Genomic DNA, 26,042 nt, shown 5'->3' with positions numbered 1-26,042 from the left:
GGGGCCAGCTCGGCACCTGACCTCTCCTTGGCCCCGCCCACTCCGGGATTCTTCGCCTGCAGGTTCATTCTTCCCAAAACAGACTATGGAGTGCTAGGGAGTTAGCACTAACTGCTGAATTTTTAGAAATGTTTCCACTTCCTGACTCTGAGAAATGACCACTAAAGATGTAATCCTTTGGCCGTGCCGTCAAGCGCTGGTCCGCGCGGGGTCATCCCGGCGCGGGTCCCCTCAGCGCTCCCACCACCCGCCTACTCCCACCCCAGCCCCACCCCCGCTGCAGAGCAGAGCCGTACAGAAGTCGGGTGATACACACCGACAAGGTAACCCTGGGTTATAAATTAGGTGAAAGTCATGACAGGCAGAGTGAGCTGAGGCGGGCGGGTGGTGACTGGAGTGACTGGAGGGCTTACTGGACGTGTGGGAGGGAAGGGTCTCCAAGAAGATGACATGTGAGAGGCACCAGCCAGGGAGAGCAGGACAGGCATAGTGCCCAGCCAAGTGCAAAGGTGCTCGGTGGGGGAGTGCCCGGGGCAGTAGAGTTGCCGAAGGCGCTTCTCGTAGCTGGAGAACTGAAATGTTCAATGGGGTGAGGTGCAGAGTGGAGCGGACCAGCTACAAGAGGAAGCAAGCAGCCAGATTATGAAAGGCGCACAGACACTTGGATAAAGTCTGCAGTGAGATGCATTGAAAGGTTTTTAGAAGGTGACCTATGCATAGTGATAGATGTTATAACAAGACCACTGGGTAAAGGGGGAATATCTATCTGCCTTGACTTATGTGGGAGATAACACTGTCAGAACCAATTGTGGGAAGCCTTGGTTTCTGTTCTAAACCTCTTTCCCTCCAACGCTGGGGCTGTTTGGAGCAGAGGAAGCAAAGGAGTTTCTAAATCAGAAAACCAGCAGCTGCAGGACTCCAGGGCAAGGCCAGGCATTCCCAGGTTTCCTGGGCCTTAAGTCACTGGCAGTGCAGCAGGCAGCGCACAGGAATGTGTCCAGGCCAATGGTCTGGCAGAGGGGTGGGCAGCAGGCAGGCAAGGACAATGCAGCACTGGACCCTCAGTGCAGGCCCCTTAGGGTCCCCAGCTGTTAACCTACAAGGGTGTGGTGGGGGGGAGGGGGGAGACACACCCTTTTTGTACTTCCAGGCTCCACCCTGACCCCCAAGTAAAATGATCCTTGGGAGGCTCAAGGGCTGCCTAGGGGCTTCTGAAGAGGATGTGGGAGAAAAAAATACAACTTTCATTCCTATTGATTTGTATTTTACTCTGGATTTTTAATTTATTATCGGGTTTTTTTTTTTTCAAATAAAGCAGCACATTCATATGCTTTAAAAATGTAAAGATACAAGGATCTTGAAGAGATATTGGTACCCCCATATTCATAGCAACATTCTTCACAATAGCAAAAAGGTAGAAGCAAAGGTAACAAGGGAGGACAGGATAAACAAAATATGCTATATACACTGGAATATTATTCAGTGCTCCCACTTGCTACAATATGAACTTGGAGGACACTATGCTATGTGAAGAAAGTCAAAGACAAAACACAAATACCGTATGATCCCATTTGTATAAGGAGTCAGAGTGGTCAAATTCACAGGATTAGAAAGGAGAGTGGTGGTTGCCAGGAGTTGCAGAGCAGGCATGGGTAGAGTTTCAGTTTCGCAAGATGAAAACGTTCTGGAGATGGATGGTGGTGATCATTGCACAACACTGTGAATGTACTTAATAGTGTGGTAAAGGCCTGGTGTGGGGGCCGGGAAGGACTGGACGGGATCAATGGGGGGAAAAGGAGGATATATGTAATACTTTCAACAATAAAGATTTTTTTAAAAGTCATGGCTAATAATAATAATAATGAAATGGTCCATGAAAAAAGAATGATGGTGGAATTGAGGCACATACCTGGTCATTTACTATACTTCTGGGGCTCTGAGAAAGTAAAATTGGACAGCACTTAAATGGAATAATGTTTCTACAATGCATTAAAGAATGTTTCAACATTTTTCTGGGAACTGAAGGGAGTTCTGAATAGGCAGTTTGGGAGTGATGATAAAGCATCCCTTAGGTTATAATGCATGAGAAATTTTGTCAAACACACATATCTTAAAACCACATAATAGTAAATGCAAACAAGATTCTTCCTGTGAACATTTCTTAAATTAAGGGGCAGCATAAAATCACATGGGGCTTTAACATCATTAAATTTGGGTGTGACCTCGAGCTTCCACCGCTATTGTCATGAACCTTAAGTAAGTCCCTTCACCCTCCTGAGTTTACGTTTCTTTATCTAATAACAAGAATAATCACAATAAAATGGGACCCAGCGGAAGGGTGTAGCGAGGCATCCATAGGCGTTCTGTAAGCCCTGCAAATGGCAGCCTGTTACCCTGAGTTCAGTGCTTCCTGCGGTGGAGCTGGGAGTGTGCACCTGGGCCCCTTCACTGGAGATTTCGGGGAAAGCTGCTCTGGTCTCAGGCCTTGGGTCCCGTGGGCATCCCTGGCTGAAGAGCATGACCCTCCATGAAGGCACGGGGAGCCTGGCGGCCCTGCAGCGGGGAGGCCAGGCTGGGAGCACCCGAGGACGCTGTGGGTGGTCCCCGGACATTTAAGTGAAATGTCAGCCGGGAAACAAAACCGCCCCTTCCCGCCTCTTCCCCAAGGCACCTGCCGAGGGGTCCTTTCCTGAACCAGTTTTGTCTGAAATCCTAACATTCGAGAAGCACGAGGAGGCCACCTGAGCTGCTGTGGAGAGTTCTCTCTCGAAAATCAGTGCCTGGGAGCAAGGGCCCAACTCAGAGGACCTGAGGCGGCTGAGGTGCCGAGGCTGGACTCCGGGGCGCCCCGTCGCCCGGAAGCCGTGTCTCCATACTCCCTCCACCCTGGGCTCAGCTCCCAAACCGCCATGGTTTTGTTACTGTCGGTGGGATTCGCAAAAGTCACCACTCTTCCATTCCACCTCCAACTGTCAACGGCTGCTGCAAAGGGCACCAACTCCCGCATTCCACCTCCAACTGTCAAAAGCTTCCACAAAGGGCACCAACTCCTCCATGTGTCCAGGCCAATGGTCTGGCAGGGGGTGGGCAGCAGGCAGGCAAGGACAATGCTGCACTTGACCCTCCCTGGTGGCCCCTGAGGGTCCCCAGCTGTTACCCTACAAGGGTGTGGTATGGGGGAGCCAGATGCTTTTTGTCCTTCCGACTCCATCCTCACCCCCAAGTAAAATGATCCTTGGGAGGCTCAAGGGCTGCCTACGGGATTCTGAAGAGGATGTGGGAGAAAAAGTACAGCTTTCATTCCTATTGATTTGTATTTTACTCTGGATTTTTAATTTATTGTGGGGGTTTTTCAAATAAGCAGCACATTCATATGCTTTAAAAATCTAAAGTTAAAAGGATCTCGAAGAGATATTGGTACCCCCATATTCATAGCAACATTCTTCACAATAGCAAAAAGGTAGAAGCAAAGGTAACAAGGGAGGACAGAATAAACAAAATATGGTATATACACTGGAATATTATTCAGTGCCCCCACTTGCTACAATATGAACTTGGAGTTCACTATGCTATGTGAAGAAAGTCAAAGACAACAAGGCAAATACCATATGATCCCATTTGTATAAGGTGTGGTCGAATTCACAGGACTAGAAAGGAGAGTGGTGGTTGCCAGGGGCTGGAGAGCAGGCATGGGTAGAGTTTCGGTTTTGCAAGATGAAAATGTTCTGGAGATGGATGGTGGTGATCATTGCACAACACTGTGAATGTACCTAATGTCACAGACGTGTACACTAAAAGATTTTTAAGATGGGCCAGGTCAGTGTGGCTCAGTGGTTGAAAGTCTATGAATCAGGAGGTCTCAGTTCAATGCCCAGTGAAGGCACATGCTTGGGTTGTGGGCTCAATCCCCACTAGGGTGTGTGCAGGAGGGAGCTGATCACTGATTCTCTCTTCACTGATGTTTCTATCTCTCCCTCTCCATTCCTCTCTGAAATCAACAAAAAATATAGTTTTTAAAAGGGTTAAGATGGTCACTATTATAGTATGGGCATTTTACCACAATTTTTAAATAAGAAAAATGGAAAGAGTACAGAAGTCACTCTTCCTCTTCTGTCCAACAGCCAACAAATTTCTTCACCCAAAACACCTAACATCACCAGTCTTTGTGTGTCTTTCCAGAGTCTATGTATATACACGCAAATCCATAAGGAGATATAGACAGGTTCATATGAGGAGGAATTAACGCCCAATACACTGTGATACAGGGGTTCAGTGAGACAGACTTGAGACCCTTTAAGCTCTTATATTAACGAATGATGCCCTTATAATGATTGGGGACTTGACTCCATGCTCTAAGTCTTGCTCCGTATAATATCAGCCACGCTAACATCCTGTAGATTTTTGTGGGTATAAAATTCCTCGAACCAGCATGTAAAGAGGACACATGTGTCAATATAGTGTGGGTTATTTGGGGGAGGAGGGACTTCCAATCAAAATAACAGAGCCCTGGCCAGAGTGGCTCTGAGGCTTGTATGTTCTCCTGTACTCAAAAGGTTGTATGTTGGATTCCTGGTCAGGGCAAACGCCTGGGTTGCAGGCTCAATACGTGGCTGGGGCCATGCAGTCAATGTTTTGCTCTCATGTTGATGTTTATTTCTCCCTCTTCTTTCCCTTCTCTCTCACATTTATCACATATCTTTTAAGCAATTTAAAAGAACAAAACAGAATTTACTCAATCCCTATGTTTCCATAGAAGGGGATTAGGCCAGACTTAGTTGGACCATGGCTACAGGTCCTGTGGAGAGGGAGCCTGCATGGAATGCATCACGCTTATAGGGAAGGTGAGGCAGGGACATCTATACCACCACCATGAAAGCTGTTGGATGAAAAATAATTATCTCATTGGGAAAGGGGGCTCTTTTTCCATTACGTGCTGGTACCTGCTGAGCTAGCGATCTGGTGAACTACTGAAAGGGGACAGGAAATGAGTCTCCAGGACGATCCCATTTGTTGTTCCTCACCTCCTGGATTCCCCACACCTCACTGATCCCCATTCCCAGGCTGTGCCTTAAGCACACTATGTATTTGCTGGCTCACTGGTCAACCCAGAGAAAAACACTTGCTTTCATTCTCAGTAAGGAACTTTGGGAGGTAACGTAGGCAGGCATCAAGAGAACAACATCAGCAAACTAATTAACCACATAGGAACTGGAGGCCCTTACACTCTGCCTAGAACCTCACCTAACCACTTCAGATAAGAATTTCAAATTGTCCCTATTCATTTACCCTTTATTCGTATTGAAAATCTCATCCTCATTAGACAATCCTTGTTGTATAGCTTCTGTGCCATGTTTTGCTTATATGTGGCGTTGAGAGGTCTAAATGTATCCCTTAGCCAAGGCGGCCACTTTCTCCAGCATAGGCCCTCCTAGAAAAAGACACATAAATATGAAATCTGCATTTCTCCTGCTTTCTCCTGCCACAAAACATGCTGGGCTGTTTCCCATTCCCACAGCTCCACTGGGGGACGCTGTGCTATTGTCCTGTGTGTGGTTGGTACCATTCTGCATCTCATATTGTTAAGCCAGCAGCAGTTATCTGTGGTCATTTAGGTCAATTATTAAATCTTCTTCACTCAGAATTTCTTTTACTTACACAGGCATTTAAATCTCATGACTTAATGTGATTTTGTAATGACTCTCCTCTCTTTGCAAGAGTGGAGGAACCATTATCACTTGGTGTCATGCAGCCAAGGATCTGTGTTGGATACAGAAGGAAGTTGGATAGTTACTGCTCACACATTTTTCTTTACTCTATATCTTCAGCAATTCCCCGGTAGCTATCCAACAGGTTAGAGGGGTTTCTGTTGTGGTTTGTTTCTTTACCCTATATCTTCAGCAATTCCCTGGTAGCTATCCAACAGGTTAGAGGGGTTTCTGTTGTGGTTTGCTTCAAAGACTGTTGATTCTTTATTATTTTTATTGATTTCAGAGAGAAGAAGGGAAAGAGAGATGCTCCCCTACTACCCTGACATGTGCCCTGACCAGTAATCCAACCATAGACTCCTGGTAAACGATACAACATTGAATCAACTGAGCCACACCAGCTGGGCTGGGAGTTTAATTTTAAAAAAATACCAAAACCTACTGAGAATTTTACACTAGCTTTTAAGGGTGAAGATCCTGCTACACCAGGACAGGGCACACATTTGTGTATGATCTTAAAAGCTTGGGGGGCAAATAGGCTCAGGGACCCAAATATTCTGACAACCCCAAGATCTGTTGAGAGGGGCGAAAGTGAATGATCCTGTACAGATAGGTTAAATATGTTATAAATAACTGGTGAGCCAGGGGGACAGAGCACCTGAGTAGCCTATACCCCTGGGGGAGGAGGTGTCTGCCAGTTCTCAGGGACTGAGTGTCTTGGGGAAACAAGGGAGAGAAGACCTCTTCACCTGGTTGGACCACACTGCTGCTTGAGGAAGTATTGGCTTCCCCAGGGATTCCAGCTTCAGCCCTGTTTGTCTTGCCTATGGCCCTTGTTATTTGCATATAAATACTTGACTATTTACACTATAATTCCTTACCTCAAGGCTAGAGTTAGCAATGAATTGATACATTTCAAATACATGCTTTATTAACTATATTAATAAAAGCCTAGATCAAGGGTGGGCAGCCTTTTTGTGAGTGCATGCCCAAACCAGCAAAATCTCTGACTCAAAATTCTTCTGCGTGCCAACCCTAATTTTTTGAGAACATGTTAGGCCTACTTGATATCTCTTAAGGTGTACATATGTGAAGAAACTTGAAGAGACCTGACCGATTTGGCTCAGTGGCTAGAGCGATGGCCTGTGGACCAAAGGGTCCCGGGTTCGATTCCGGTCAAGGGCATGTGCCTCGGTTGCAGGCACATCCCCAGTGAGGGGTGTGCAGGAGGCAGCTGATCGAGGTTTCTCACTCATCGATGTTTCTAACTCTCTATCCCTCTCCCTTCCTCCCTGTAAAAAATCAATATATTTAAAAAAAAAGAAATTTGAAGAAATAATAAAATTCATTTGAGCGACAAAAACACAGTATATGATGATGAAAAATACATTTATTTTTTAATGTATACCTGTACACTGCTAGTCCAACAGAAAACTTTGACTCCGTTTGATATTATCAGTGGGACTTTTGCTGCTGCATCACTGATGACAGAGAAATTACATCAGGTTTATATTTCCTGACCTTCAGAGATATGCACGAGCTACTACTTTGATCCGTCAGGCTACTCCTATTATGAGACTTAACAAAATTCATCACTGAGAACAAAGATTCACAAGTGTATGTGGATGAAACCAAAACACTGGTCGGATCTAGGAAGGCAGAGAGAGTTAAGGCAGAGGCATAGAAATTGCTCTTCCCCTCTCTCGTCAATCCATGTCTTTGGTCTTTACAATAACTTGTTATGTAAAGTTATTTATTTATCTAAGATGTACCTACACTGAATTTATCTGAAAAATAAAAAAGTCGATATTAAGAAAAAAATTGTAAATGGAAGCTTATAAGAGAGGGTCTCATGTGCCAGCAAAAGTTACTCATTATTATAACTCATTATAACTATTCATTATTTCCTCATTTTAGATAAGAACTCTAAGTGTTCCCAATTACTTACGTTTTTAGGAACAATTCCACCTCCTGAGACTTCCGCTCCCCCTTCTTGCTTTTCTTCCTGCCAAATATATGGTTCAGCCAAACATGGCATCCGTGTCAGGGGTTGCCCACCCCTGGCCTAGGTGGTCCTCACGTCCTTGCATGCGACATCATCACAAGATGGCCACCACAAGATGGCCACATGCACCACGCAGGCGGTGCCCAGTGGCCACTGCATGTGGTGAGGCCTAGGGGTCCCATTGCTCCACATGGCGCGGAGGAGGCCAGTATGGGCATCTCCGCCACCTCAAGTAAAGTAGGTGGATCCCAGTGGAGGAGGCGGGTCGCTATAGCAGAGGGCAGCTGGGGGCGATTGGGCCGGCAGGGGAGGGCAGCTGGGGGCGATCAGGCTGTCAGGGCAGCAGTTAGACATCAATTGGGCTGGCAGGGGAGCGGTTAGGGTGCGATCAGGCGGGCAGGCAGAAGCAGTTAGAGGCAATCAGGCAGGCAGGCAGGTGAGTGGTTAGGAGCCAGCGGTCCCGGATTGTGAGAGGGATGTCCGACATCCCCCGAGGTGTCCCAGATTGGAGAGGATGCATGCCAGGCTGAGGGACAACCCCACCCCCACCACACACACACACGAATTTCATGCACTGAGCCACTAGTGCTTTATTAATATGCCTGAGGATGGGGTTCACTCTGGAGATTCATTCAGGAATTTATTAGAGTCTAGCAGCTCACTCATAAGAAATGAGGAAGTGTAGCTATTTTTGATAGAGGATGCCCTCTCTGGCTCAATGGTCAGCTCAGAGAAAAACACTTGCTTTCATTCTCAGTAAGGAACTTTGGGAGGTAACTTAGGCAGGCATCAAGAGAACAACATCAGCAAACTAATTGTATCCCTTATCCAAGGCGGCCACTTTCTCCAGCATAAGCCCTCCTGGAAAAAGACACATAAATATGAAATCTGCATTTCTCCTGCTTTCTCCTGCCACAAAACATGCTGGGCTGTTTCCCATTCCCACTGCTCTACTGGGGGACGCTGTGCTATTGTCCTGTGTGTGGTTGGTACCACTCTTCATCTCATATTGTTAAGCCAGCAGCATTTATCTGTGGTCATTTAGGTCAATTATTAAATCTTGTTCACTCAGAATTTCTTTTACTTACACAGGCATTTAAATCTCATGACTTAATGTGATTTTGTAATGACTCTCCTCTCTTTGCAAGAGTGGAGGAACCATTATCACTTGGTGTCATGCAGCCAAGGATCTGTGTTGGATACAGAAGGAAGTTGGATAGTTACTGCTCACACATTTTTCTTTACCCTATATCTTCAGCAATTCCCCGGTAGCTATCCAACAGGTTAGAGGGGTTTCTGTTGTGGTTTGTTTCTTTACCCTATATCTTCAGCAATTCCCTGGTAGCTATCCAACAGGTTAGAGGGGTTTCTGTTGTGGTTTGTTTTACAAAGGACTTTTGATTCTTGATTATTTTTATTGATTTCAGAGAGAAGAAGGGAAAGAGAGATGCTCCCCTACTACCCTGACATGTGCCCTGACCAGTAATCCAACCATAGACTCCTGGTAAACGATACAACATTGAATCAACTGAGCCACACCAGCTGGGCTGGGAGTTTAATTTTAAAAAAAATACCAAAACCTACTGAGAATTTTACACTAGCTTTTAAGGGTGAAGATCCTGCTACACCAGGACAGGGCACACATTTGTGTATGATCTTAAAAGCTTGGGGGGCAAATAGGCTCAGGGACCCAAATATTCTGACAACCCCAAGATCTGTTGAGAGGGGCGAAAGTGAATGATCCTGTACAGATAGGTTAAATATGTTATAAATAACTGGTGAGCCAGGGGGACAGAGCACCTGAGTAGCCTATACCCCTGGGGGAGGAGGTGTCTGCCAGTTCTCAGGGACTGAGTGTCTTGGGGAAACAAGGGAGAGAAGACCTCTTCACCTGGTTGGACCACACTGCTGCTTGAGGAAGTATTGGCTTCCCCAGGGATTCCAGCTTCAGCCCTGTTTGTCTTGCCTATGGCCCTTGTTATTTGCATATAAATACTTGACTATTTACACTATAATTCCTTACCTCAAGGCTAGAGTTAGCGATGAGTTGATACATTTCAAATACATGCTTTATTAACTATACTAATAAAAGCCTAGATCAAGGGTGGGCAGCCTTTTTGTGAGTGCATGCCCAAACCAGCAAAATCTCTGACTCAAAATTCTTCTGCGTGCCAACCCTAATTTTTTGAGAACATGTTAGGCCTACTTGATATCTCTTAAGGTGTACATATGTGAAGAAACTTGAAGAGACCTGACCGATTTGGCTCAGTGGCTAGACCGATGGCCTGTGGACCAAAGGGTCCCAGGTTCGATTCCGGTCAAGGGCATGTGCCTCGGTTGCAGGCACATCCCCAGTGGGGGGTGTGCAGGAGGCAGCTGATCGAGGTTTCTCACTCATCGATGTTTCTAACTCTCTATCCCTCTCCCTTCCTCCCTGTAAAAAATCAATATATTTTAAAAAAAAAGAAATTTGAAGAAATAATAAAATTCATTTGAGCGACAAAAACACAGTATATGATGATGAAAAATACATTTATTTTTTAATGTATACCTGTACACTGCTAGTCCAACAGAAAACTTTATGACTCCATTTGATATTATCAGTGGGACTTTTGCTGCTGCATCACTGATGACAGAGAAATTACATCAGGTTTATATTTTGTGACCTTCAGAGATATGCACGAGCTACTACTTTGATCCGTCAGGCTACTCCTATTATGAGACTTAACAAAATTCATCACTGAGAACAAAGATTCACAAGTGTATATGGATGAAACCAAAACACTAGTCGGATCTAGGAAGGAAGAGAGAGTTAAGGCAGAGGCATAGAAATTGCTCTTCCCCTCTCTCGTCAATCCATGTCTATGGTCTTTACGATAACTTGTTATGTAAAGTTATTTATTTATCTAAGATGTACCTACACTGAATTTATCTGAAAAATAAAAAAGTCGATATTAAGAAAAAAATTGTAAATGGAAGCTTATAAGAGAGGGTCTCACGTGCCAGCAAAAGTTACTCATTATTATAACTCATTATAACTATTCATTATTTCCTCATTTTAGATAAGAACTCTAAGTGTTCCCAATTACTTACGTTTTTAGGAACAATTCCTCCTCCTGAGACTTCCGCTCCCCCTTCTTGTTTTTCTTCCTGCCAAACATATGGTTCAGCCAAATATGGCATCCGTGTCAGGGGTTGCCCACCCCTGGCCTAGGTGGTCCTCACGTCCTTGCATGCGACATCATCACAAGATGGCCACCACAAGATGGCCACATGCACCACGCAGGCGGTGCCCAGTGGCTGCTCCATGTGGTGAGGCCTAGGGGTCCCATTACTCCACATGGCGCGGAGGAGGCCAGTATGGGCATCTCCGCCACCTCAAGTAAAGTAGGTGGATCCCAGTGGAGGAGGTGGGTCGCTATAGCAGAGGGCAGCTGGGGGCGATTGGGCCGGCAGGGGAGGGCAGCTGGGGGCGATCAGGCTGTCAGGGCAGCAGTTAGACATCAATTGGGCTGGCAGGGGAGCGGTTAGGGTGCGATCAGGCGGGCAGGCAGAAGCGGTTAGAGGCAATCAGGCAGGCAGGCAGGTGAGTGGTTAGGAGCCAGCGGTCCCGGATTGTGAGAGGGATGTCCGACATCCCCCGAGGTGTCCCAGATTGGAGAGGATGCATGCCAGGCTGAGGGACAACCACCCCCCCCCACACACACACACACACATAAATTTCATGCACTGAGCCACTAGTGCTTTATTAATATGCCTGAGGATGGGGTTCACTCTGGAGATTCATTCAGGAATTTATTAGAGTCTAGCAGCTCACTCATAAGAAATGAGGAAGTGTAGCTATTTTTGATAGAGGATGCCCTCTCTGGCTCAATGGTCAGCTCAGTGCTGGTGTTCTGTTGGCCTTGTAATGCTTTTATGAGAGTTCCTTCTAATAGGAGTTCTTCATCTGCCAAAAAAGAAGAAATCACATCTGATATTGAAAGACTCACGGGACACCTATTTGTCAGTCCAGAGCCTACATCCCAGTCCAATATATAGGGACTCAGCAAATATTGAGTGCCATTTGGAGAGGAGAAAAATAAACCCCAACCTACATCTATGATTATTGACACAACAAAAGGAGAAACTGTCTCTTTTTTTAAAGTGGTTAATTACTTAGAACATTCCCTAGCATGACATATGGTGACTATACTTAGGACTATACCATTGGGCCCCAAGGGCCAACAGCCGGTTACTGGAGGAAAGCCAGGGCTGGAAGACCCACTCAGTTAGACGCTCTGCAGATCTACTGTGAACTCACATTCACGCACCCATCCTGTCCTGCTTCAGATGCAGAGGGGGCCTGAGCCTTCCTCTCTCCACTCTTCAGGATGCTTGTGTTCTTGCTACCATCACAGATGACCACGATTAACACCCACGGCTAACACGTCCTCATCTGGACCCACCCTTCTGCACTAACTCACCGATTCCTCACTTGGGCCCTGCTTCACATATGCCAGCCCCATAACAGATGGCTCTATACAGAAAAAACAATATGTCTACCCTCACTCTATGCTTAAGATTTAGGCAGGTACTCGGGATGTACGTTAAGAGACTTGCCAGGTTGTGTACCACTGTAGAATCTCCTATATATATAAAAGCCTAAGCAACCATCGCAACTGAACAGGCGACCAAACAGGCTGTGTGAGGCAACTAGGCTGGCAGGGGGATTAGTGAGGGGCAACCAAATGTTCGAGCAGCAGGCTGCATGCGGTGACCAGGCCCACAGGGAGTTAGTGAGGGGTGACCAAACAACCAAGCAGCATGGTGCATGGGGCAACCAGACACACGGTGGGGGCGGGGGGGGGGGGGGGGGTGGCAGTTGTGGGCAACCAGGCCGGAACGGGGGGGTCGTGGGGGGCAGTAAGTGGTGACCAGGCCAGCACAGCGGCAGTTAGGGGCGACCAGGCTGGCAGGGGAAGAGCAGTTGGGGGCAACTAGGCTGGCAGGAGGGGCAGTGGGGGTGACTTGGCCAGCAGGGGGGGCAGTTAGGGCTGATCAGGCAGGCAGGCAGGCAGGCAGATGAGCAGTTGGGAGCCAGTGGTCCCATATTGTGAGTCAGACATCCTCCAAGTGGTCCTGGATTGGAGAGGGTGCAGGCTGGGCTGAGGGGATCCCTCATGTGCAAATTTCATGCACTGAACCTCTAGTGTTCAATAGATCTATGAAATAATTTTGGGGGTCCTAAAATACAGAACGGGAGAAACAACTTTTGTCAGTTGCCTACTTTGCTATCATTTCATGTAATTTCTTATATTTTCAGCTTTACTTAGGGAACCATCTAACGATTCTGACTGTGTGAGGACAAGTGTACCATTGAGCAGCTGGGTTTATTTTCCAGAAGAATTGAAAGTGTTGCTGGTGATGATAAGGGTCAGAGAAGGGGGTAACGTTCGGGGAAAGAGGAGCATGGATGGTCTTGTGGAAAGTCCAAAACTGGGAGCTGGAGACCTGGGCTCTAGGTGACAGCTCTTAGCCCTTTCTGATCTTCTTTTTACTCACCTTAGAAGGAGATTAAAATGCCTATTCTGCCCACTGTTGGGGCAGAAGGGAGTAATATAATTGGTCAAAACATTGTTTTGAAAAATAAGCTAAACTGACTTCATGTAAGTAGCACAGCAGTATTATTTATGATGTGCCCCAGGTCACGATGGAAACCTGTTTTTAAGCTATCTGGGCATGAAAGCACATTTGGGAAGTTATCAAGTAGCTGCCAATAAACCTAATGTGTAGAAAAATACTTAAAAGCACACAAATGTTTGGTGGATAGAAAACCTTGTGCTTCAGAGCAAGTTCAGAGTTGGACAGTCTAAAAAGAAAGAGCCCTCCCATGCCTTAGAAGGGCTGGGTAGCAGCTTCTGGTGATGGATCCGAAAACTGCCAGGTTCCAAATAAAACTTCCATAAAATAGCATCATTTGTACTCTTTTCATAAACTTGCAAAAACAAACAAAATAAAAATGTATCTTTATCTGTCTACACTGCAAAGGGCAATTGAAACCTAATGCATACAAAACAGTTTACAAACTGTGACACACTAATGAACAAGTTCTCATTTGGAAGCAAAGCACCCGGCAGAGAGCACAACACACAGGATGTAGCCATTAATGGTAATACCCTTCCCTTCATCTGACTTTTAGCAAAGAGAAGTTCTTAAAATTTTAGAGTTGAACTCTGAGTAAATGAATAAAAATAATACAGTGACTTTATTTGCGTAAAAATGTATCGTCATTGATTACAAATAAAAAATGAAAACAAAATAAAAATTAAAAAGTTTATCATCAGGCAATTGAGACTCACCACAAGGTGTCTCGGTCACACATTCGGTCTCACAATTCAGTTTGACTGTCTTGGCAACAGCCTCAATATGATTTTTAAGTTGGCAGAGGCAGCAGGCCAAATGGTTAGGTAAGATACTATAAATGGAAACATACAGAATTATATTAGTGACAAAGGAGTTACTTGGAAAATAGTTTTTTAAAAACTTAAACATACACCTACTGTATGACCCAGCCATTCCACTTTCAGGTATTTGCCAAGAGAAATAGAAGTATATTTCCATAAACAGACTTGTACATAAATATTCATAATAGCTTTATTTGTAAGTCAAAAATTGGAACAACTCAAATAGCCATCAGTGTTGAAATATACTGATATATCCATTATTAATGGAATACTATTCAGCAATAAAAATGAATTATTGATATGCAAAACAACATGGACTAATCCTGCATAATAAAAGGCTACTATGCAAAACGACTGAATGACGAAATGACTGGTCACTATGATGCACACTGACCACCAGAGGGTAGACGCTAAACACAGGAACTGGCCCCTGGTGGTCAGTGCACTGGCACAGGGGGAGCACCTCTCAGCCAGAAGCTGGGCTCACGGCTGGTGAGTGCAATGGTGGTGGCTGCAGCCTCATCTGCATCCAAAGCAGTGCTAAGGATGTCTGAGTGCTGGCTTAGGCCCGCTTCCTACAGGGAGCCATCAGTTGGGCTTCCCCCGAGAGCTGGGCTGAGAGACCCCACTCCAGGGCACGAATTTCGTGCATGAGGCCTCTAGTCTTAAAATAATCATCTGAGTAAAGGAAGCCAGTAAGAGAGAGTAGATGTAGATGTGCTGTTCTGTTGTGTTGTGTGTGTTTCTGTTGTGTGTGAGTGTCACTCGATGTGCCCTGGCATTTCCCCTCAGTCAGGGGAGTGGAGGTTGGGGTTCGGGTTTGAGAGAGCTCGGGTGAGGGCAGAGGAGGTGGGTAGGAGCCCGCAGCCATGGGCTGGGTGGGTACCTGCAGGCGCTGTGCCTCCTGAAGCCGCTTTCCCTGCACCCACTGGCTGCGCCGTCCTCTTCCTCGGCGTCCTCGGAATCCAGGGCCTCCTCTGCTTCCCGGCCTCGTCGTCCTCTTCTCCTTCGTGGTCAACGTACACCACACAGCATTGGGTCTGAGCCAGGGAGCCCCTTATGGCCCCAGGCGCTGGGGGTCGGGTCGGGGGAGGTGAGGGAGGAGCTGGCGGCTGCTACCTGGGGTGACTGCTGCCCCCGCTGCCTCCCGCCCCGCATCATCTAGGCCCCCACCTCAGGCACCTGGTCCTGCTGGGAAGCGCCGCCAGGGGAGCGGAAGTGCCACCAGGAGAGCGGAACCCTAGATGGGTCCTCACGTGGGTGGGGGCAGGGCCAGGGCTGCCTGCAAGGACTGGCATGTGGGAGGGGGCGGGGCCAGGGCTGCCTGGGTGGGCTGGTACGTGGGCGGGGGCGGGGCCAGGGCTGCCTGGGTGGACTGGCACGTGGGCGGGGGCGGGGCCAGGGCTGCCTGGGTGGACTGGCACGTGGGCGGGGGCAGGGCCAGGGCTGCCTGGGTGGACTGGCACGTGGGCGGGGGCGGGGCCAGGGCTGCCTGGGTGGACTGGCATGTTGGTGGGGGCGGGGCCAGCGCTGCCTGGGTTGACTGGCACGTGGGCGGGGACGGGGCCAGGGCTGCCTGGGTGGCCTGTCCCAGTGTCCATTCAAGTTGAAGCTGGCCACCTGGTGCGGGCAGGAATGAGGCCCTAGGGAATTGCTGGGGCCTCACTCTGGACCGCCTTGAAGCCCTAAGTCCTATCCTCCAATTTTCTAGGTGACTGCTGGAACCAGTGGTTGACAAGCAACAGGTACCACAGGCCTGGAGCAGCGTGGTCACCTGAGCTGCACCTCCCAGGAGCCTAGAACTGAATGAGCCTCACTGATGAACTAAAGCAGCGGTTCTCAAACTGGGTGTTGAAGGACCCTTTCACAGGGGTCACCTAAGACCATCGGAAAACACATATGTAATTACATCTTGTTTTGTGATTAATCACTATGCAATGAAAATACATCCTGCATATCAGATATTTACATTATGATTCATAACCTTAGCAAAATTACAGTTAGGAAGTAGCAACGAAAATAATTTTATGATTGGGGGTCACCACAACATGAGGAACTGTATTAAAGGGTTTCGGCATTAGGAAGGTTGAGAATCACTGCTCTAGAGGGAAATGTGCATGCTGTCCAGACTGATGCCTCCCAGTTGCTGTTATGAGGATTTGCCTTTTAATATTAATTTGGAGACGTACCTTTTATTTATTTATACTAGAGGCCCAGTACACGAAATTCGTGCATGGGTAGGCTGCCTAGCAGCTGCTGGGGGGGGGGCGGGGTGGCGGGGGGAGGAAGGAGGGAAGAAGCGGGGGAGAGTTGCAGGGGGGCGGGGTGGGTGGGGAGGGCCTCCCTTCCCTGGCTGCCAGGCTGGACCTTCCTTCCTTCCATGCTGCCCCCTGGTTGTAGTGCACATCATACTGAGCCATCGAACTTACAGTCTCCCAGTCGAACTCCGGAGGAGACAGTTTGCATATTAGCCTAGAAAAACCCCATACAGTTTTATATATTTACATTCCATACCCTGCTAAATTTGCAGAAATGAAAGATTTTGCAACATAGCAACACAAGCAACTAAAGAATCTATGTTAGATACTTTTGTTTCTGATGTCTCTAGGCCATTTTCCCAGAATGTGCTCCAGCTTTGTAGAAAATACCTTTTGTTACCAGTCAGGGCACATACCTAGGTTCAATCCCCAGTAGGAGGTGTGCAGGAGGCAGCCAATCAGGATTCTTTCTCACTGATGCTTCCTCTCTCTCTCTCTCTCTCTCTCTCTCTTCCTCCCCACTCCTCTCTGAAATCAATAAAAATATATTTTTAAAAGGTTAAGATGGTAAATTTTAGGGTATGTGCATTTTACCACAATTTTCATGCATTGGGCCTCTAGTAAAAACATAAAAAGTACAGAAGCCACCCTTCCACTTCTGTCTTAACATCCATCCAATTCCTTCACCCAAAACACCTAACATCACCAGTCTTTGTGTATCTTTCCAGAATCTATGTCTATACAAGCAAATCCATACGTACATGTAGACAGGTGCATATGAGGAGGAACTGAGGCCTAATACACTGTGATACAGGGGTTCAGTGAGACGGACTTCAGACTCTCTGGGCTCAAATATTAACGAATGATGCCCTTGTAATGGTTGGGGACTTGAGTCCAAGCTGCAAGTCTTCCTCTGTATAATATTAGCCCCACTACCTACCTATACATGTTTGTGGGCACAAAATTGCTTGAACCCAGCGTGTAAAGAAGACAAATGTGTCAATATACTGTTTTGTTGTTTTTGGGGGGGGAAATAACCATCAGAATAACAACGGAGCCCAGGCTGGTGTAGCTCTGTGACTTGGGTGTCCTCCCATGCACCAGAAGGTGGTTGGTTTGATTTCTGGTCAGGGGACATACCTGGGTTGCAAGCTTGATCCCCGGTAGTGGGCATGCGATCCATGTTCTCCTCTCACATCTATGTTTCTCTCTCTCTCCTTTTCCTTTCCCCTCTCTTTCAAATTAAAAAAAAAGTATATTCATAGCAACATTCTTCACAATAGCAAAAAGGTAGAAGCAAAGGTAACAAGGGAGGACAGGATAAACAAAATATGTTATATACACGAATATTATTCAGTGCTCCCACTTGTTACAATATGAACTTGGAGTTCACTATGCTATGTGAAGACAGTCAACGACAAAAAGGTAAATACCGTAAGATCCCATTTGTATAAGGTGTCAGAGTGGTCCAATTCACAGGACTAGAAAGGAGAGTGGTGGTTGGCAGGGGCTGGAGAGCAGGCATGGGTAGAGTTTCAGTTTTGTAAGATGAAAATGTTCTGGGGATGGATGGTGGTGATCATTGCACAACACGGTGAATGGACTTAATGTCACTGACGTGTACACTAAAAGATTGTTAAGATGGGCCGGGTCAGTGTGGCTCAGTAGTTGAAAGTCAATCTATGAATCATAAGGTTACAGTTCAATGTTCAGTCAGGACACATGTCTGGGTTGTGGGCTCAATCCCCACTAGGGGGTGTGCAGGAGGCAGCCAATCACTGATTGTCACTTCATTGATGTTTCTATCTCTCCCTCTCCATTCCTCACTGAAATCAATAAAAATACAGTTTTTAACAGGGTTAAGATGGTCACTATTATAGTATGGGCATTTTACCACAATTTTTAAATAAGAAAAATGCAAAGAGTACAAAAGTCACTCTTCCACTTCTGTCCAACAGCCAACCAATTTCTTCACCCAAAACACCTAACATCACCAGTCTTTGTGTGTCTTTCCGAGTTTACGTATATACACGCAAATCCATATTTAGAGACAGGTTCATATGTGGAGAAATTAACGCCCAATACACTGTGATACAGGGGTTCAGTGAGACAGACTTGAGACCCTTTGAGCTTGTTCATATATTAACAAATGATGCCCTTGTAATGGTTGCGAACTTGACTCCAGGCTCCAAGTCTTCCTCTGTATATCAGCCATGCTAACAACCTATAGATTTTTGTGGGCATAAAATTCCTTGAACCCAGCATGTAAAGAGGACACATGTGTCAATATAGTGTTTGGTTGTTTTGGGGGGACACTTCCAATCAGAATAACAGAGCCCTGGCCAGAGTGGCTCTGTGGCTTGTATGTTCTCCCATACACCCCAAGGTTGTCAGTTGGATTCATGGTCAGGGCACACGCCTGGGTTGCAGGCTCCATTCCCGAGAGAGGGCATGCAAGGGATGTTTTGGTCTCATATTAATGTTCCTCTCTCCTTCTTTCCGTTCTCTCTCACATTTAAAGAAAATCTTTTAAAAAATTTAAAAGAATGTAACAGAATTTACTCAATCCCCAAGCTTCCATAGAAGGGGATTAGGCCAGATTTAGTAGGACCATGTGTCCCATGGCTACAGGTCCTGTGGAGAGGGAGCCTGCATGGAATGCATCACGCTTATAGGAAAGGTGAGGCAGGGACATCTATACCACCACCATGAAAGCTGTTGGATGAAAGAAATGATCTCATTGGGAAAGGGGACTATTTTTCCATTACTTGCTGGTACCTGCTGAGCTAGCGATCTGGTGAGCTACTGAAAGGGGACAGGAAATGAGTCTCCAGGATGATCCCATTTGTTTCTCCTCACCTCCTGGATTCCCCACACTCACTGATCCCCATTCCCAGGCTGTGCCTTAAACACACTATGTATTTGCTGGCTCACTGGTCAACACAGAGAAAAACACTTGCTTTCATTCTCAGTAAGGAACGTTGGGAGGTCACTTGGGCAGGCACCAAGAGAAGAGAATCCGCAAACCAATTAACCACATAGGAACTGGAGGCCCTTGCACTCTGCCTAGAACCCCACCTAACCATTTCAGATAAGAATTCCAAATTGTCCCCATTTACCCTTCATTCTTATAGAAAATCTCATCCTCATTAGACACTCCTTGTCATGTAGCGTCTGTGCCATGTTTTGCTTGTATGTGGCATTGAGAGATCTAAATGTATCCCTTAGCCAAGGCAGCTGCTTTCTCCAGAAAAAGCCCTCCTAGAAAACAAACACATAAATATGAATTCTACCTTTCCCTTGCTTTCTCCTGCCACAAAACATACTGGCCTGTTTCCCAGCCCCACTGCTTGACTGGGGGACACTGTGCTGTTGTCCTGTGTGTGGTTGGCACCATTCTGCATCTCATATTGCTAAGCCACCAGCAGTTATCTGTGGTCATTGAGGTCAATCTTGTTCACTCAGAATTTCTTTTACTCACTCAGGCATTTAAATCTCACTTACAATGTGATTTAGTAATGACTCTCCTCTCTTTGCAGGAGTGGAGGAACCAGTACATTCACTTGGAATCACACGTCAAAGGATCTGTGTTGAACACAGAAGTAAGTAGGTAGGTTTGGTGCTGGGCTGAGCTGGAGGCAACCGAGGTGCACACACATGACCCGCAGTGGGGTCCACAGAAGCTGAGGCAGGACAAGTGAATGGAGCAGTGGCCCCACCAGGATGTTTCCTGAAATAAAGTCCTGTGGAGGAAATTCTTCTTTATCTCCAGCATCTCCTTGATAGCTGTCCAACAGTTAGGGAGGGTTTTTTGTTGTGGTTTGTTTTTCAAAAGACTTTTGATTCTTTATTATTTTTATTGATTTCAGAAAGAGGAAGGGAAAGAAACATGCTCCCCTACTACCCTGACATGTGCCCTGACCAGTAATTCAACATGGACCTCCTGGTAGTTGAGACGACATTGAATCAACTGAGCAACTCTGGCCGGGCTGGGAGTTTTTTTAATTAAAAAAAAAAATACCAAAAACCTACTGTGAATTTTACACTAGCTTTTAAGAGTGAAGAACCTGCTATTCCAGGACAGGGCACACATTTATGCAAGATCTTAAAGGCTTGTGTGTGGGGGATGGGGGGGGTGGAAATAGGCTCAGGGACCCAAATATTCTGAGAACCCCAAGGCCTGTTGAGAGGGGAGAAAGTGAATGATCCTCTATGGATAGGAGGTCAAATGTATTATAAATAACTGGTGAGCTAGGGGGACAGAGCACCAGAATAACCTATACCAAGGGTGGGCTCCTTTTTGTGAGTGGGTGCCAAAACCAGCAAAATCTCTGACTCAAAATTCTTCTGCGTGCCAACCCTAATTTTTTGAGAACATGTTACACCTACTTGATATCTCTTAAGGTGTACGTATGTGAAGAACCTTGAAGAAATCATAAAATTCATTTGAGCGACAAAAACACAGTATATGATGATGAAAAATACATTTATTTTTTAATGTATACATGTACACTGATAGTCTGACAGAAAACTTTATGACTTCGTTTGATATTTTCTGTGGGACTTTTGCTGCTGCATCATTGATGACAGAGATTTTACATCAGGTTTATATTTCGTGACCTTCAGAAATATGCACAAGCTACTACTTTCATCCATCAGGCTACTCCTATTATGAGACTTAACAAAATTCATCACTGAGAACAGATTCACAAGTGCATGTGGATGAGAACATGGAGAGTAACTCTGTTGCAGCTTTTTAAACATAAAAAATTTTCTGCAATGGCATTCCAAGTCCTCAATAGATCGTTTTCGACACTATTGACATTGCTCTTCCCCTCTCTTGTCAATCCATGTCTATGGTCTTTAAGATAACTTTTTATGTAAAATTATTTAACTAAGATGCACCTACACTGAACTTACCTGAAAAATAAAAAAGTCGATATTAAGAAAAAAAGTGTAAATGGAAGTGTTAGGTCAGAGAGAGCCCAGGATCAGATACATGAAGACATGTGATGAGACAATGGGCTTCCCGGGAATTTCTCACAGGTCAGCGTGCCAGACAGATACTGGCTTCTCCCTGACGGCCCCCACACAGATACTGACTCCTTCCTGAATACCTTGCTGACCCCCTGCAGCTGAAACTTCCTCAGCTAGATACCTCAGCTCATGTCCCCGCCCCTCACCCAACCGCAGTATAAAAATACCGCCCCCCCCTCCCTGTTGGCGTGAATCCACGTGCCCTGTCTTTGGAGTACGTGGGTCTCCCGGGGATGCAGAAATAAACCTTTCCTTTCCTTTTCTTTTCTGATTCACTCGACTCTTTATTTCTTATGCTGCCTCCTGAGCCACCTAACCTAACATTTCGTGCCTTGAAACCTGGGTGGTGTGAGCACCTCATTTGGCCGTCCCTCTGCAGCTTGGGGTGCCTGCCTCTTCCTCCTTGTAGCTCTGGACCCATCAGGACCTCATCTCTTCAGCTCAGCAACTTTTCCCAGTTTGGCAACATCAGCGCTGAGTCCCATTCCACCCCTGTGCCGGTCCCAGGTGGCCACCTGCCCGCCAGCATCTCTGTCCATAAAACGCGGCCCCGTCAGAGATTGCCTCTTTCCGGACCCTTCCAGGAAGGCTCCTCTGGACCTGGGAAGTAGTGGAGACGTCCCTACATTTCCTGGCCCAATCGTCCTTCCGTAGCGTGGGTTAAACTGCTGGGACGCCAGCCTTTGGCCCCTCTACAGGCCACGGGATCAAGCACAGGGGGAATCCAAATTCCAAACCTGACTGAGCACACCTCTAGGGTGCCGGCTCACCGATCTGGCTAAACACTATGCCTGCCCCAGAACTGCGTCCTATTTCTGTAATGTAGCATGGCCTCAGTCTGAAAACGGGACCTTGACTTTACCATCCGCACCGATCTCAGTAATTTCTGCCAGCGAACTGGGAAATGTGCCCAAGTCTCTCTCTCTCAGACTCTCTCTCCACCCAGTCTGTGTCCCCATCTCTTCCCCCCACAGTTCCTTCTGCGGTCTCTCCTCGCCTGGTCCTTCCTCCTCCCGCTGGGCTGTCCCTGCACTGCTGCGAGGCCTTGCGTGCCTCCGAGCCTGCGGTGTCTGTGTGCGTGGGGGGGTGGGTTCATGTGCTGTGTGTGTGTGGTGGCGACGGCACTGCCATCGTCTCCGCGTCCTCCCAACCCCCCTCCCCCTCCACTGGAGACCACCCGAAACATCCCCTGGCAAGAGCCGCCTGTTCTCCCACCAGCCTCTGTGCCCCTGTCCATCCACACTCTCCCCTCCTCCCTGCCAGACCCTCCTCCAGCCTTGCCTTCTCCGCAGCCTCCTAACCCCGCCTCCCTTCATCCACCCGCCCCCGCGGAAGCCAAAAACTCAAAAGGCCTGGACGACAACCCCCCCTCCTGCATGCTACCGCTGTGTGCACTGCACCCTCGTCCTCAGGCTCGGTCAGTCTGCGCACACACTTTTAACTACAATTGAGAAGCAGCTGGTGTCTTTCTCTGCCAACCCCACTGTGTTCATCAAAGAATTCCGGTAACTTTCCCACGCCCACCCAGGCCACCTCTCCTGCTCTCTCCCCTCCCCTTACGGGCCTGCCTAGTAACCTGTACCCCATGCAGTACCCTCTGTAAATTCTAATTGCCCGCCTTCCTCTGTGCGCTCCACCGAATCTCCTCCCTCATGACTGCCAGCACTTTAATTCACAGGTGGCCGGCCAGTTCCCTTTGCGAGAGGTTGCAGCTGGGCTCTCTTCAGACCCTCTTAACCAGCAGCTTCCTTCTCCCCTATCCCTGAAAGCCCAAATCCTGAGAACGTTACCTCCAAAACAGCCTCTTCCCTCATACCCCAGTCCGAGATCAAGTGAAAAATGGCCTTGAAGGTTCTTAATGCCCGTGAGGAGCAGGCACAGTCAGAATGGCAGGCCTGCCTTCCACAGAAGGTAGATCTGCAGACACGCCTTGGTGTTGGCCCTGAGGTCAACAGCAGCCACGCATGGCCCTAAGGGGGCTGTGCGCAGTGGGGGTGCAATGAAAGGAACACCACCAGAGAATGCTTCAAATGCAGAGATGAAGGCCACTGAGCAATGCAGTGCCCCCAGCCCCGGGCTCCAACCAAGCCCTGCCCAGCGTGTGGTCAAAGCTGCCACTAGAAAAGTGACTTCCCCTGGAAAGGTGGCGGGCCCTCTGCACCCCAGTGTGGAGGGGCCACCCTTCCAGGTCATGACCCACCGCTGGCCATGCTGGGACTGGCTGAAGACTGAAGATGCCCAGCCCCGACGGCCCCCACCAACATCGCCGAGCCCAGGGCTGCACTGAAGGCAACAGGTCACCTTCCTGGTCGACATGGGGGCTACCTTCTCTGTCCTGCCCTCCTTTTTAGGGCCCCTTTATCCTTCCAAGATCTCGGTCATGGGTATTGATGGCAAATCCACCTGCCCGCTGGCCGCCAGACCCCTTACCTGCCTCCTTGATGATAACATGCCCCGTGCCCCTTTTAGGATGAGATATTCTCACCATCCTAGTGGCCACTCTGCCCTTCAGCCTCCCTGCTCCTGGCCCCCTTTACAGGGATGCCGATCATCCACTGCCACGAGGCCTCTTATGGGGCCCTGTTGTCCCAGACCTCAGTCTCACCTACCTCAGTGGCCTACCTCAGTCTCGCTGTGAACACCTTATCTCCTTATCTCCTCCACGACTGTCCCCTTTTCTTAACTGAGAACTACTCTGACCTCAGCGCCTTCTCGCCCCATCCCGCTCCACCCTTCCCAAAATGAAAAATGCAGCAGTTTTATAATCCAAGCTGCTAGAGGCCTGAAGACAGGCTGCACAACCTGCTCCCTCCCTCCCCGCCTTTTCTCCAACCTCCAGATCCCTGGCTTCCACTCCTCTGTCCCTTTCTCTTTTCCCTTGGATAACAGCACATTCTAACATTTCCTCTCACTTTCACTGCAATACCTACCTCCTTCAGGCTCACCAAATGCCTCCCACCATCCCTGAAGAAGATTCGGCAACACCATCCAGGACCTGATGGATGACCCATCATTCCTCACAGGCTCTTACCTGGAAAGGGACCCTCCAATTTTGCTCAGGTTTTTTATATTTTCAGGTGAAACGGACATGGTATGATGAGGGAGTCATCAATTCTACTGTCTGGGATGGGAAATCCTCTAGTGTCACTCTCTATTTATGAACCCTGGACCTACTCCTATGCCCACCCTCAATAACACAACTTTCCATCTACTCTTCAACATCAATCCCTCCTCTTCTACATCCTGCTGGATTTGTCTGTCACTGGCTCGAACCCTCATCATAGCCATTCAACTCCAACAAATTGGACCATCTAACTAAACTCTCTCTAGAAATTCACAGCTCCTGGCCAGACCTCCTGCCCATGGCCCTGACCAAACTCTGCTACACCAAGGAGCCCCGCCTTCTTAAGTCCTTTTGAACTCCTATATGGGAGACGCTTCTTGCTCAACCACCGTCTCCTTACTGATCCCCCTCCCCTGGGAACCTACGTCCACAAGCCTTGGAGCCTAGGTGGACGGGACCTCACATCGTGATCCTTACAACACCCACCGCAGCCAAGCTGCTCGGTGACCCATCGTGGCACCACCTCTCCAGGCTCAAGAGGACTCTGGAGCAGCATGACTTCTGTAAATGTGAGGTGTTGGGCCCCACTAAAGTCCGCCTTAGCCGCCCACCCCCTCCTCCTTCTCCTCCTGGCCCTGAGCAATCTACACCAACCCCTACCTGCTTATGTGTGGAGGTTCAAGGTCCGTGAAACCTACCACCAGAACGGCAAACAAGTCACCCAGCAGGTAGGATCTCAGGATTGCCCCCTGATCAGAGGCCAGACAGGGATCAGGGTGACTGTCGACATCCGGTCAGTATACAATGGTGGCTGACCCTATGCCTGTTTTGCTTATGACCAAGAGGACCCAGACAGGTGTAATCAAGATGTTGACACCTATGGGGGTTGCCGCTGGAGAGACTGTGTTGTCAATGATGCCTACAGGGGTGGCTCCTTTATCGGGGAGAAGGGGGCCTTCCATATCATAATCTGAGATCCCTGAGACCAGCAATGGGTTACAGGTGTTGTGGGAAAGCTATACTTAAGTAGTTGGAGCTCAACCCCTTCAGTGACCATTTACATCTCCCGGGAATATGACCTGGCCCAAGAGGCCCAAGTCCAGGTCTCCAACAGCATCCTACAGGCCGAACAGTCCCTTAAAGTGAAGCTGCCTGACTCCCCCCGGGTAGAAGTCCTGTCTTCTTGGCTCCAACCTACACCAACCCCTACCTGTTTATGTGAAACCTGGACCTACTCCTATGCCCACCCTCCCCTGACGTCAACAGCAGCCACGCATGGCCCTAAGGGGGCTGTGCGCAGTGGGGGTGCAATGAAAGGAACACCACCAGAGAATGCTTCAAATGCAGAGATGAAGGCCACTGGGCAATGCAGTGCCCCCAGCCCCGGGCTCCAACCAAGCCCTGCCCAGCGTGTGGTCAAAGCTGCCACTAGAAAAGTGTACAGACCCTGACTAAGCTGAGTGAAGAACTCAACACACCCTACTATTCCTCAATGAGACCCACACCCTGTCCAATGTCTTGCACTGC

General features: G+C 47.8%; 1 long non-coding RNA gene across 2 annotated transcripts; it reads left to right on the top strand.

Moving 5' to 3' along the window:
- The first annotated feature begins 52 nt into the window (after positions 1-52).
- On the top strand, positions 53-20,384 carry LOC138994938 (uncharacterized). 2 transcript variants are annotated; one of them, XR_011468495.1, is made up of 4 exons: positions 53-323; positions 15,868-16,057; positions 19,954-20,016; positions 20,284-20,384. It is a non-coding gene; the product is annotated as an uncharacterized lncRNA (long non-coding RNA). The 2 variants fall into 2 exon arrangements; XR_011468494.1 differs by having other exon boundaries at positions 19,954-20,024.
- The last annotated feature ends 5,658 nt before the right edge of the window (positions 20,385-26,042 follow it).

Source organism: Myotis yumanensis, unplaced genomic scaffold (genome assembly GCF_028538775.1).
Source record: "Myotis yumanensis isolate MYYU_CA2020_CCGP unplaced genomic scaffold, mMyoYum1.0.hap1 SCAF_16, whole genome shotgun sequence".
Taxonomy (NCBI): Eukaryota; Metazoa; Chordata; class Mammalia; order Chiroptera; family Vespertilionidae; genus Myotis; species Myotis yumanensis.
Note: the sequence above shows the minus strand (reverse complement) of the source record. Positions and strands in the feature narration are given on the sequence as shown.